General features: G+C 61.8%; 1 non-coding gene across 1 annotated transcript; it reads right to left on the bottom strand.

Moving 5' to 3' along the window:
- Positions 1 to 985: 985 nt before the first annotated feature.
- On the bottom strand, positions 986 to 2,805 carry LOC144820673 (18S ribosomal RNA). Its single transcript, XR_013607945.1, has one exon. It is a non-coding gene; the product is annotated as an 18S ribosomal RNA (ribosomal RNA).
- Between the last annotated feature and the right edge of the window lie 7,763 nt (positions 2,806 to 10,568).

Here is a 10,568-nt window from a genome sequence, read left to right as displayed (position 1 = left end):
ACAGGCAACTTTTCGAAAACGTTCACCCACCTGCGGCACAGGAGAGGCGGGAGGAAGGTGACGCTGTCCGTCCGCCGCCCTTACGGCGAGAAGGACCGGGACCCCTGTTCAAGTCTTCCCCTCTGGGAGTCAGACTGCACCGTTGGGAGAAAGAAAACATTGCCAGACGCTCGGCACGGGAGTCCCCCCACCCATGGGCAAGGAAGGGAGCTCCCGGTGCGACAGGAGCAGGCAGCCCCGCAGCTGCTGGTCCCTCCCGGAGTAACCGGGCGAGACCGCACAAGTATTCAAACCCCTCGGCCCAGTCGCACGGGACCGGGTCAAACCGGGTACCTGGTATCAAGGGAGGGTCGCCTTACCTGCATCTCAGCCATCCATCGCCGGGCGGCCCCAAGCCGTGCACCAAGCTGGCTTGCACAACCCACCCCACCCCACCCATGCCTGTGCCAGAGGAGCTGCAAGGGAAGAGCCAGGCAGCTCCCCACCCCGCACGCCTCCCCTCGCAGGCCCTCAGCCCCTTCATTTCCAGGCTGTCCTGCCACATGAGAAGGGCCCTACTTCAGTCGCCCGGATCTCGGTCAGACCAGGACATTGGGCACAGGAGGGCCCAGCCAGCCAGCAGCAAGTCCTTCTAGGGGGGGGTGGTATCAGACCACTGCCATTCGGTTTCCCCCCACCGTGGGGTGGTGCCGGGTGAGCTTGGGATCTATCTCGGGAGGGCCTACCACTGTGCCCCTTCCAGAGAGGGACAGGAGATGGGGGCCGCCCCCCATCCCTGTTCCCTCACACGTCGGTCGTGCCCTCCCCAGGGGGAAGAGGCCCTCCGAAGTCCCGGTCCTCACCCAAGCGCCCCATGCGACAGCGGACTGCTCCGCCGGCTGTGGCGCCCCAGGGCTGAGCGGGCCCTGTTCCTACAGTGTGTGCTTTCAGGAGGCGGCCGAGGGATTCAGGCTGGTGCCGTTGGTCGCTCGGGCCACTCTGCCGTTGATGATTCTTCCGCAGGTTCACCTACAGAAACCTTTTTATGACTTTTACCTCCTCCAGATAGTCAAGTTTGATCGTCTTCTCGGCACTCCACCAGCGCCGTTGCCGACCCCGACGGGGCCAATACGAGGACCTCACTAAACTATCCAATCGGTAGAAGCGACGGGCAGTGTGTACAAAGGGCAGGGACTTAATCAACGCGAGCTTATGACCCGCACTTACTGGGAATTCCTTGTTTATGGGAAATAATTGCAATCCCCAATCCCTATCACAAACAGGGTTCAGCGGGTTACCCGCACCTGTCGGCGAAGGGTAGACACGCGCTGATCTGTTCAGTCTAGCGAGCGTGCAGCCCCGGACATCTAAGGGCATCACAGGCCTTTTATTGCTCGATCTTGTGTGGCTGAACGCCACTTGTCCCTCTAAGAAGTTGGACGACGACCGCTGGGTGTCGTGTAACTAGTTAGCATGGAAGAGTCTTGTTCATTATCGGAATTAACCAGACAAATCGCTCCACCAACTAAGAACGGCCATGCACCACCACCCACAGAATCGAGAAAGAACTATCAATCTGTCAATCCTTTCCGTGTCCGGGCCGGGGTGAGGTTTCCCGTGTTGAGTCAAATTAAGCCGCAGGCTTCACTCCTGGTGGTGCCCTTCCGTCAATTCCTTTAATTTTCAGCTTTTCAACCATACTGCCCCCGGAACCCAAAGACTTTGGTTTCCCGGAAGCTGCTCGGTGGGTCATGGAAATAATGCCGCCGGATCGCTAGTCGGCATAGTTTATGGTCGGAACTATGACGGTATCTGATTGTCTTCGAACCTCCTACTTTCGTTCTTGATTAATGAAAACATTCTTGGGAAATGCTTTCACTTTGGTTCATCTTGTGCCGGTCCAAGAATTTCACCTCTAGCGGCACAATACGAATGCCCCCGGCCATCCTTCTTAATCATGGCCGCAGTTCCGAAAACCAACAAAATAGAACCGGAGTCCTATTCCATTATTCCTAGCTGAAGTATTCAGGTGACCGGCCTGCTTTGAACACTCAAATTTTTTCAAAGTAAACGCTTCGGACCCCCAGGACACTCAGTCAAGAGCATCAAGGGGGGCGCCGAGAGGCAGGTGCTGGGACAGACGGTAGCTCGCCTCGCGGTGGAACGCCAGCTTGATCCCAAGATCCAACTATGAGCTTTTTAACTGCAGCAACTTTAATATACGCCATTGGAGCTGGAATTACCGCGGCTGCTGGGACCAGACTTGCCCTCCAACGGATCCTCGTTAAAAGTTTGAAAGTGTACTCATTACAATTACAGGGCCTCGAAAGAGTCCTGTAATGTTATTTTTCGTCACTACGTCCCGAGGCGGGAGTGGGTAATTTGCGCGCCTGCTGCCTTCCTTGGATGTGGTAGCCGTTTCTCAGGCTCCCTCTCCGGAATCAAACACTGATTCCCTGTTACCCGTGGTCACCATGGTAGACACAGAAAGTACCATCAAAAGTTGATAGGGCAGACATCCAAATGTATCCTCACTGTCACGGGGACGTACGATCGGCCCAAGGTTATCTAGAGTCACCAAAGTGGCCGGGCGAGTCCGGATTGGTCTTAGTCTGATAAATACACGCATCCCGGAAGGTCAGCGCTCATCGGCATGTATTAGCTCTGGAATTACCACAGTTCTCCGAATAACAGATGGAGCGATCAAAGGAACCATAACTGATTTAATGAGCCATTCGCAGTTTCACTGTACCGGCCGTGTGTACTTACACGTGCATGGCTTAATCTTTGAGACAAGCATATGCTACTGGCAGGATCAACCAGGTAGCTGCACCTGATGACGGGGTGGGAGTCGCGTGCCCAACTCCTCGACCGGCAACCTTCGCGCACCCTTCCATCTCTCTGGAGCCTGCCAGGGGAAGGAGCCTGCCTGCCTGGGCAGGAGGGTTTGCTGGAGGGGTGTGAAGGTGCGGTCGCATGGGCACCAGCAGGCCCAGCTGTTTTCTGGGAGGGAGAGGCGGGCCGAGGCGCAGCCTGAGCGAGACGCAGGGGTACCGGAGCCTGGCGGTAGCGGCACCCCTCGGAACGGTCATTCCGAGCTGCTGTGAAAATGTGCTGGGAAGAAAGGGTCGACAGACCTGCTGGGCAGGAGCATCCAAGGGCCTAGCACCACCCGATCCCTTCTGCTCGGGTCAGACTACTGGGGGCATGAGCTTCCGGGGCCACTCGGCCTTCGCTCTGCTGAGTAAAGGGCCTCCTGCCAGATTACAGCCGGGGTATCCCCTGGCAGGCCGCCCTGCGCAGGGGTGTATGCTGGCTTAGCATCTCCTGCCTGCCTGCTCCCGGGGCAAGCAGACTTGGAGAAAAAGGACCATCGGCAAATGGCTGAGAGGCAGGTGCATACCCGGGCCCCTGGGGGCCCTGGAGGGCAGGCCCGGGTGCTGCCTTCCCCGTCTCAGCATCGCCGGACCTCACGGAGGTCTGCCTGAGCAAACTCAGGGAAAAAGGACCATCCGCAAGGGGATGAAAGGCAGGTGCGTACCCGGGCCTCTGGGGGCCCCGGGTTCTGCCTTCTGCTGTTTCAGAAACGCCAGACCTCTAGGAGGTCCGACTGACCCTCTCCCAAGTAATCCAGAGGAAAATTACCCCCCCTTTCTTGTAATCCGTGCACACGAGGTGGCAGAGGGGCCCAAGGCGCGAAAATACCCGACCTCCTGGAGCCCTCACTGGGATGGGGGAGGCAAATGGCACCTCATGGGGACTCCCAGGAAAGCTCGGCCATCTAGTCACCACATAGGAAAGCTTTGCCTGCGACCAGATGGCCAAGGGGTTCTGAGCGACCAGATGGCCGAGGGAATCTGAGCGTCCAGATGGCCGAGAGGATCTGAGCGACCAGTGGTCGAAGGGATCTGAGCGACCAGATGGGCAAGGGGATCTGAGCGACCAGATGGCCGGGCACAAAAGGGAAGCCAGCTGGTCACTTTGTGCCCCAACGAAAGAGTAAGCGGGTGCTGGGGCATGGGGGACCGGAGGCCCAGGGCCCCAGCTGGGCCCAGCCATGGAGACTGCAAGGGGGACCCAACGGGCCCTCTGACCCGGGGCCCGCAGACACCTTGACAAGCAGGGGAGGCCTGCACGGGACCTACGAACCCTTGTCCTGGGTCCTTGATGGAGCAGCAGCCCTGGGGACTGAGCCCACTTCCGGAGCACCTGACCTGAGGCCTGGGGGGCCCCTGGACCCAGCCAGGGCTCCCAGGCCCAGAGGCACAGGGGAAGCACCCCCAGCCCAGCCGGACACCATCCCGGGCACCCTGCCAAGCACAGAGACCGGGATGGGGAGGCTGCTCTCCCCGGGGCCCTCAGGGGCCCCGGCCGGAGCGCCTGAACTCAGCCAAGCAAGGGGAGGCTCCCCGGGCATACCGGAACCCCGTCCTAAGCCTTTGCAGAGCAGCAGGCTGGGGGACGGGGCCCAGGGCCGGAGCACCCTCCCTGGGGCCCGGCAGGGCCCCTGGACCCTCCAGGGCTACCAGGCCCAGAGGTGCAGGGGAAGCCTGCCTGGGCCCTACAGACCCCGTCTCGGGCACCCTTCCACGCAGCAGGACCGAGGACGTAGCCCGGGGTGGGGAGGCCGCCCTCCCCAAGGCCCTCAGGGGCCCCGGCCAGAGCTCCTGAACCCAGCCAAGCAAGGGGAGGCTCCCAGGGCACAACGTCCTTGGCCTTTGGCAGCGTGGTAGGCTGGGGACAGGGCCTGAGCTCCCGACCCGGGGCCCGGCGGGGCCCCTGGACCCAACCAGGGCTCCTAGGCCCAGAGGCGCAGGGGAAGCCTCCCCCGACCCGCCGGACACCATCCTGGGCACCCTGCCACACAGCAGGACCAAGGACAGAGCCTGGGATGGGGAGGCTGCCCTCCCCCGGGCCCTCAGGGGTCCTGACAGGAGCTGGTGAACCCAGCCAAGCAAGGGGAGGCTCCCTGGGCACAACAGAACCCTGTCCCAGGCCTTTGGCAGTGCGGCAGGCCGGGGGACTGGGCCCAGGGACGGAGCACCCGACCCAGGGTCAGGCGGGGCCCCTGGACCCAGCCAGGGCTCCCAGGCCCAGAGGCGCAGGGGAAGCCTCCCCAGGCCCGCCAGACACCATCGCAGGCTCCCTACCACGCAGCAGGACCAAGGACAGAGACCGGGATGGGGAGGCTGCTCTCCCTGGGGCCCTCAGGGGCCCTGGCCGGAGCTCCTGAACTCAGCCAAGCAAGGGGAGGATCCCCAGGCACAACCGAACCCCGTCCCAAGCCTTTGCAGAGCAGCAGGCTGGGGGCCGGGGCCCTGGGCCGGGGCACCCTCCCCGGGGCCCGGCAGGGCCCCTGGACCAGCCAGGGCTCCCAGGCCCAGAGGCACAGGGGAAGCCTCCCCGGGCCCTACAGACCCCTTCCAGGGCACCCTGCCATGCAGCAGGACCATGGACGTAGCCCGGGGTGGGGAGGCCTCCCTCCCCAGGGTCCTCAGGGGCCCCCGCCAGAGTTCCCGAACCCAGCCAAGAGTTCCCGAACCCAGCAAGGGGAGGCTCCCTGGGCACAACGTCCTTGGCCTTTAGCAGTGTGGCAGGCTGGGGATAGGGCCCAGGGCCGGAGCACCCAACCCGGGGCCCAACAGGACCCCTGGACCCCGCCAGGGTTCCCAGGCCCAGAGGCACAGGGGCAGCCTCCCTGGGCCTGCCGGATACCATCCCAGGCACCCTGCCACACTGCTGGACCGAGGACGGAGCCCGGGGTGGGGAAGCCACCCTCCCTGGGGCCCTCAGGGGCCCTGGATGGAGCTCCTGAGCCCAGCCAAGCAAGGGGAGACTCCCGGCACAACAGAACCCCGTCTTGGGCCTTTGGCAATGCAGCAGGCTGGGGGACAGGACCCAGGGACCAAGCACCCGACCCGGGGCCCAGCGGGTCCCCTGGACCCAGCCGGGGCTCCCAGGCCCTGAGGTGCAGGGGAAACCTCCCTGGGACTGCCGGACACCATCCCGGGCACCCCGCCACATGGCAGGACTGAGGACAGAGCCCGGGGTGGGGAGGCCACCTTCGGGGGACAGGGCCCAGGGCCTGAGCACCTGACCCGGGGCCCAGCGGGGCCCCTGGACCCAACCAGGGCTCCCAGGCCCAAAGGCGCAGGGGAAGCCTCCCCAGGCCCGCCAGACACCATCCTGGGCACCCTGCCACACAGCAGGACCAAGGACGTAGCCCGGGGTGGGGAAGCCGCCCTCCCCGGGGCCCTCAGGGGTCCTGGCCTGAGCTGCTGAACCCAGCCAAGCAAGGGGAGGTAGTCCACCCTCCCTGGGGCCCTTGGACCCAGCCCATCAGGGGGAGTCTGCCTGGGCCCGCCGGACCCCATCCAGGGCAGCCTGCCACACGGCAGGCTCAGGGACAGGCCCAGGGCTGGGGCGTCATCCTGGCCTGTCCAGCTGCCAGCTGAGGACCGCTAGGCTGAGAGGGGTCCCAGAGTACCTTGTCCCTAGTAATCTGGAGGAAGGCTACTCCTCTTTCTGGGAACCTGTGCACACCGCGAGGCTCAGGAGACCCTAGGCGGGAACGTGCACAACCTCCTGGAGCCCTTGCTGGGATTGGGGAGGCAAATGGCCCCTCATCGGGACTTCCAGGAAATCCCGAACACCTTATCGCCCTATTGGAAAACATTGGGTGCGACCAGATGGCTGAGGGGGGCAAGTGCGACCAGATGGCCGGGACCAAAAGGACTCTCATCTGCCAGCCCTGAGCCTTCCTGCCTACCCATGCAGGGCTCGAGGGCTCTGCTTCCCGGGAGCTCAGGGAACCCCAGCTGGGCTTCAGGCATGTGGAGGACCACTAGTGCTCTCGGGCCCGGACGCCCGAGGGATGATTCCTGGGAACCATGGAGCCCATGGCGGGCACTTTGCCACGCTATTGGCCTGGATGAGGGAGCCCCGGATGCCTAAAGAGGTGTTGTCCAGGTGTAGCCCATCTGGTCCCCGGCAGAGATCCGCCAGCCCAGGAGGGGTGTTCCGGCATACCCTGCCCCTAGTAATCCGGAGGAAGGCTACCTCTCTTTCTGGGAACCCGTGCGCACCGAGTGATGGAGGGGACCCAGGGAACAGAGACGCCTAACCTCCTGGAGCCCTCGCTGGGATCGGGGAGGCGAATGGCCCCTCATCGGGACTTCCAGGGAAGCCCTGCCATCTGGTCTTCCCATTGGAAAGCATTGCGTGCGACCAGATGGCCGAGGGGAAAGGTGCGACCAGATGGCCGGGACCGAAATAACGCCAATCTGCCTGCCCCAAACCTTTTCGGGAAGGCTCCCGTCTGTGCTTACAGGGCTAGGGCTGCAGGGCTCTGGGGCGGCAGGGCTCAGGGCCACTCTGAAACCCCATGCTGGGCCTCAGGCACAGGGAGGACCATCACAGCTCTCGGGCCCGGACGCCTGGGGGAGGACTGCCCAATACCCATGGAGCCCGTCCTGGGCACTTTGCCACGCCGTGGGCCGGAGCACCCCGGATGGAGAAGAGGTTTTGTCCCAGCATAGCCCATCTGGTCACCAGCAGAGCACCGCCAGCCCGGGAGAGGTTCCCGGCAAACCCTGTCCCTAGTAATCTGGAGGAAGGCTACCCCTCTATTGGGAACTTGCGCGCACAGAGTGACGGAGGGGACCCAGGGCACGGAGGCGCCCAACCTCCTGGAGCCCTCGCTGGCATCAGACAGGCGAATGGCCCCTCATCGGGACTTCCAGGGAAGCCCGGCCATCTGGTCGCCCCATTGGAAAGCATTGTGTGTGACCAGATGACTGAGGGGAAAAGTGCGACGAGATGGCCGGGACCGAACTAACACCAATCTGCCTGCCCGAGCCTTCCCGGGAGGTCTCTCGCCTGCCCTTGCAGGGCTTGGGGGCTGCAGGGCTCGGGGTCTGCAGGGCTCGAGGGCAGCAGGGCTCCAGGGCTGCAGGGCTCATGGGGGCTCTGAAACCCTACGCTGGGCCTTAGGTACGGGGAGAACCACTGGAGCTCTCGGGCCCGAACACCCGGGGGAGGACTGCCCGGGACCCATGGAGCCCGTCCCAGGCACTTTGCCACGCTGTGGGCCGGAGCCCCCTGGACGGAGGAAAGGTGTTGTCCCAGCATACCCCATATGGTCACCGGTAGAGAACCGCCAGCCCGGGAGGGGTGTCCTGGCATAGCCAGCCCCTAGTAATCTGGAGGAGGGCTACCCCTCTTTCTGGGAACCCATGCGCACCGAGTGATGGAGGGGACCCAGGGAGCGGAGGCCCCCGACCTCCTGGTGCCCTCGGTGAGATTAGGGAGGCAAATGGCCCCTCAATGGGACTTCTAGGGAAGTCCGGCTATCTGGTCGCCCGATCGGAAAGCATTGCGTGCGACCAGATGGCCGAGGGGAAAGGTGCAACCAGATCGCCGGGACCAAAATAACGCCAATAGGTCTGCCCTGAGCCTTCACAGGAGGGCTACTGCCTGCCCTTGCAGGGCTCCGGGCTGCTGGGCTTCGGGGCTGCAGGGCTTCGGGGCTGCAGGACTCTTGGGCTCTGGGGCTGCAGAGCTCCAGGACTGCAGGGTTCTGGGGCTGCAGGGTTCAGGGGGGCTCTGAAACGCCAAACTGGGCCTCAGGCACAGGAAAGACCACCGGAGCTCTCGGGCCGGGACGCCCGGGTGAGGACTGCCTGGGACCCATGGAGCCCGTCCCGGGCAGTTTGCCAAGCAGTGGGCCGGAGGAGAGATGTTGTCCCAGCATAGCTCATCTGGTCACCGGTAGAGAACCGCCAGGCCTGGAGGGGTGTCCCATGCACACCAAGTGAGGGAGGGGGACCCAGGGTGCGGAGGCGGCAGGGCTCCTTGAGCCCTCGCTGGGATCGGGGAGGTGAATGACCCTCATCTGGACTTCCAGGGAAGCCCGGCCATCTGGTCACCCCATTGGAAAGCATTGCGTGTGACCAGATGGCCGAGGGGAATGTTGCGACCAGATGCCCGGGAGGGCTCCCGCCTGCCCTTGCAGAACTCGGGGCTGCAGGGCTCCGGGGCTGCAGGGCGCCGAAACCCCACACTGGGCCTCAGGCATGGGGAAGCCAGCAAGCGCTCCTGTGGCCCAGCCACCCGGGGGAGGACTGCCCGGGACACAGGGAGCCTTGCAGGTCTCCGGGGCTCTGCACCAGGGACCCTTGTTCCGGGCAGATGGACTCTTGGCATGCCGCAGGACGGGGGCTCCCAAACCCAGGCCCCGGGGCCGGTCCCTGCTTTCCAACCCAGCCAGGCTGGGGAGATTGGGGAGCCTGCCCAGGCACGAGGGACCCCTGTCCCGGGCACATGGACCCTCAGGACGTGCCCTCGTTTTCCACATAGTTTTTCCAAAATTCTGCATAGTGTGCGTAGTGGCGCAACGCAAACTACGCCCAGCCCTAATAAATATACATGGTTAGTGAGGTTTTTTCCCAGAATGTCAGTAGCGCCACTCCTTTGGGGGTATGAGTCCAAGAAAAAGTTTGGGAAGTTTGATCCAGTCATCTGTAGGATGGAAAGACATTGGGGAATCGTTACAGAGGGAGCCAGGCTGCACAAAATGTGGTCATGGTTGGACAGAAATCTTTAGCAGGGACTTTTGACCTCCCCCAATGTGGGACCAGGACCGTGATACCTCTGTGTCTCTGAAACTCATTTTGAACTCTGGACACCACCATCTCATTACCCCTCAAATGTTCCCTCCTGGTACCCCAGCTTTGGTAGTGCATCAACCATGTTTCAATCATTTGAGTGACCAGAAACACCCTTCCTATGTACCTTCCATTTACATTCAGCCAGTAACCCAGCTGCTTCTGTCGCTGTTCAATCTCAAGTGACAGTTGGATGCACATTGCTGGGGTATACAGGCATATACCGCTCTGTACAGTCAGACTACACTTTTTTAAATCATAAATAAATGTTTTGCCTAACAGTAAGGCCAGGCCTTCCCTCTGTAGTGTAGAGCCAACGTAAGGAGGAAACAATAAACTGAGGAGCATGCCAACATTCTCTACAGACACTGCCAATCCTCTCACTTCTGCCTATTGGCATGCCAGGGTTATTCACTATGACCCACTAAAACAATTGCCAACAGTAGCATCTCCTTTCCTCATTCGTATGGTCCGATGCCACTTTTACTTAGCAAATGTTAGTGCTCTCAGATTTCATAAAGCGATTCGCTATAGCATCTGCTTTCAACAGAAATGTCCTAAGGCTACCTATTCCATGCTGCAGGTTGTGGGGGGGGGTTGTTGCTGCTGGCAGTAACATTTTAGGGTGTCCCACCTGCATAAATACCACCACATGCTCCTTGTTGTACCTTTCAGTACAATAACTGCAGCAGAACTGTATGGTGCCCCCTTGTTGGTTGGTAATAGAAACTGTCAAACAGCTTTTTGCCCCCCCCCCCTGTTGCCCCAATCCACTTGGGGTGCACCCCATAAGGGAGGATTGGAGCAATAAAAACTATAGGTAGCCCCCCAAAAGAATCTGGAAGCCATGCCATTCTGGGCACCTCATTCCCCGTCAAGTTGCGCCCACTCTCCTTCTAACACTGCTCCCCCAAATTTTGAATT

This window comes from Lissotriton helveticus, chromosome 2_1 (genome assembly GCF_964261635.1).
Source record: "Lissotriton helveticus chromosome 2_1, aLisHel1.1, whole genome shotgun sequence".
NCBI classification, from domain to species: Eukaryota; Metazoa; Chordata; class Amphibia; order Caudata; family Salamandridae; genus Lissotriton; species Lissotriton helveticus.
This window is presented reverse-complemented; position numbering and strand designations above follow the sequence as displayed.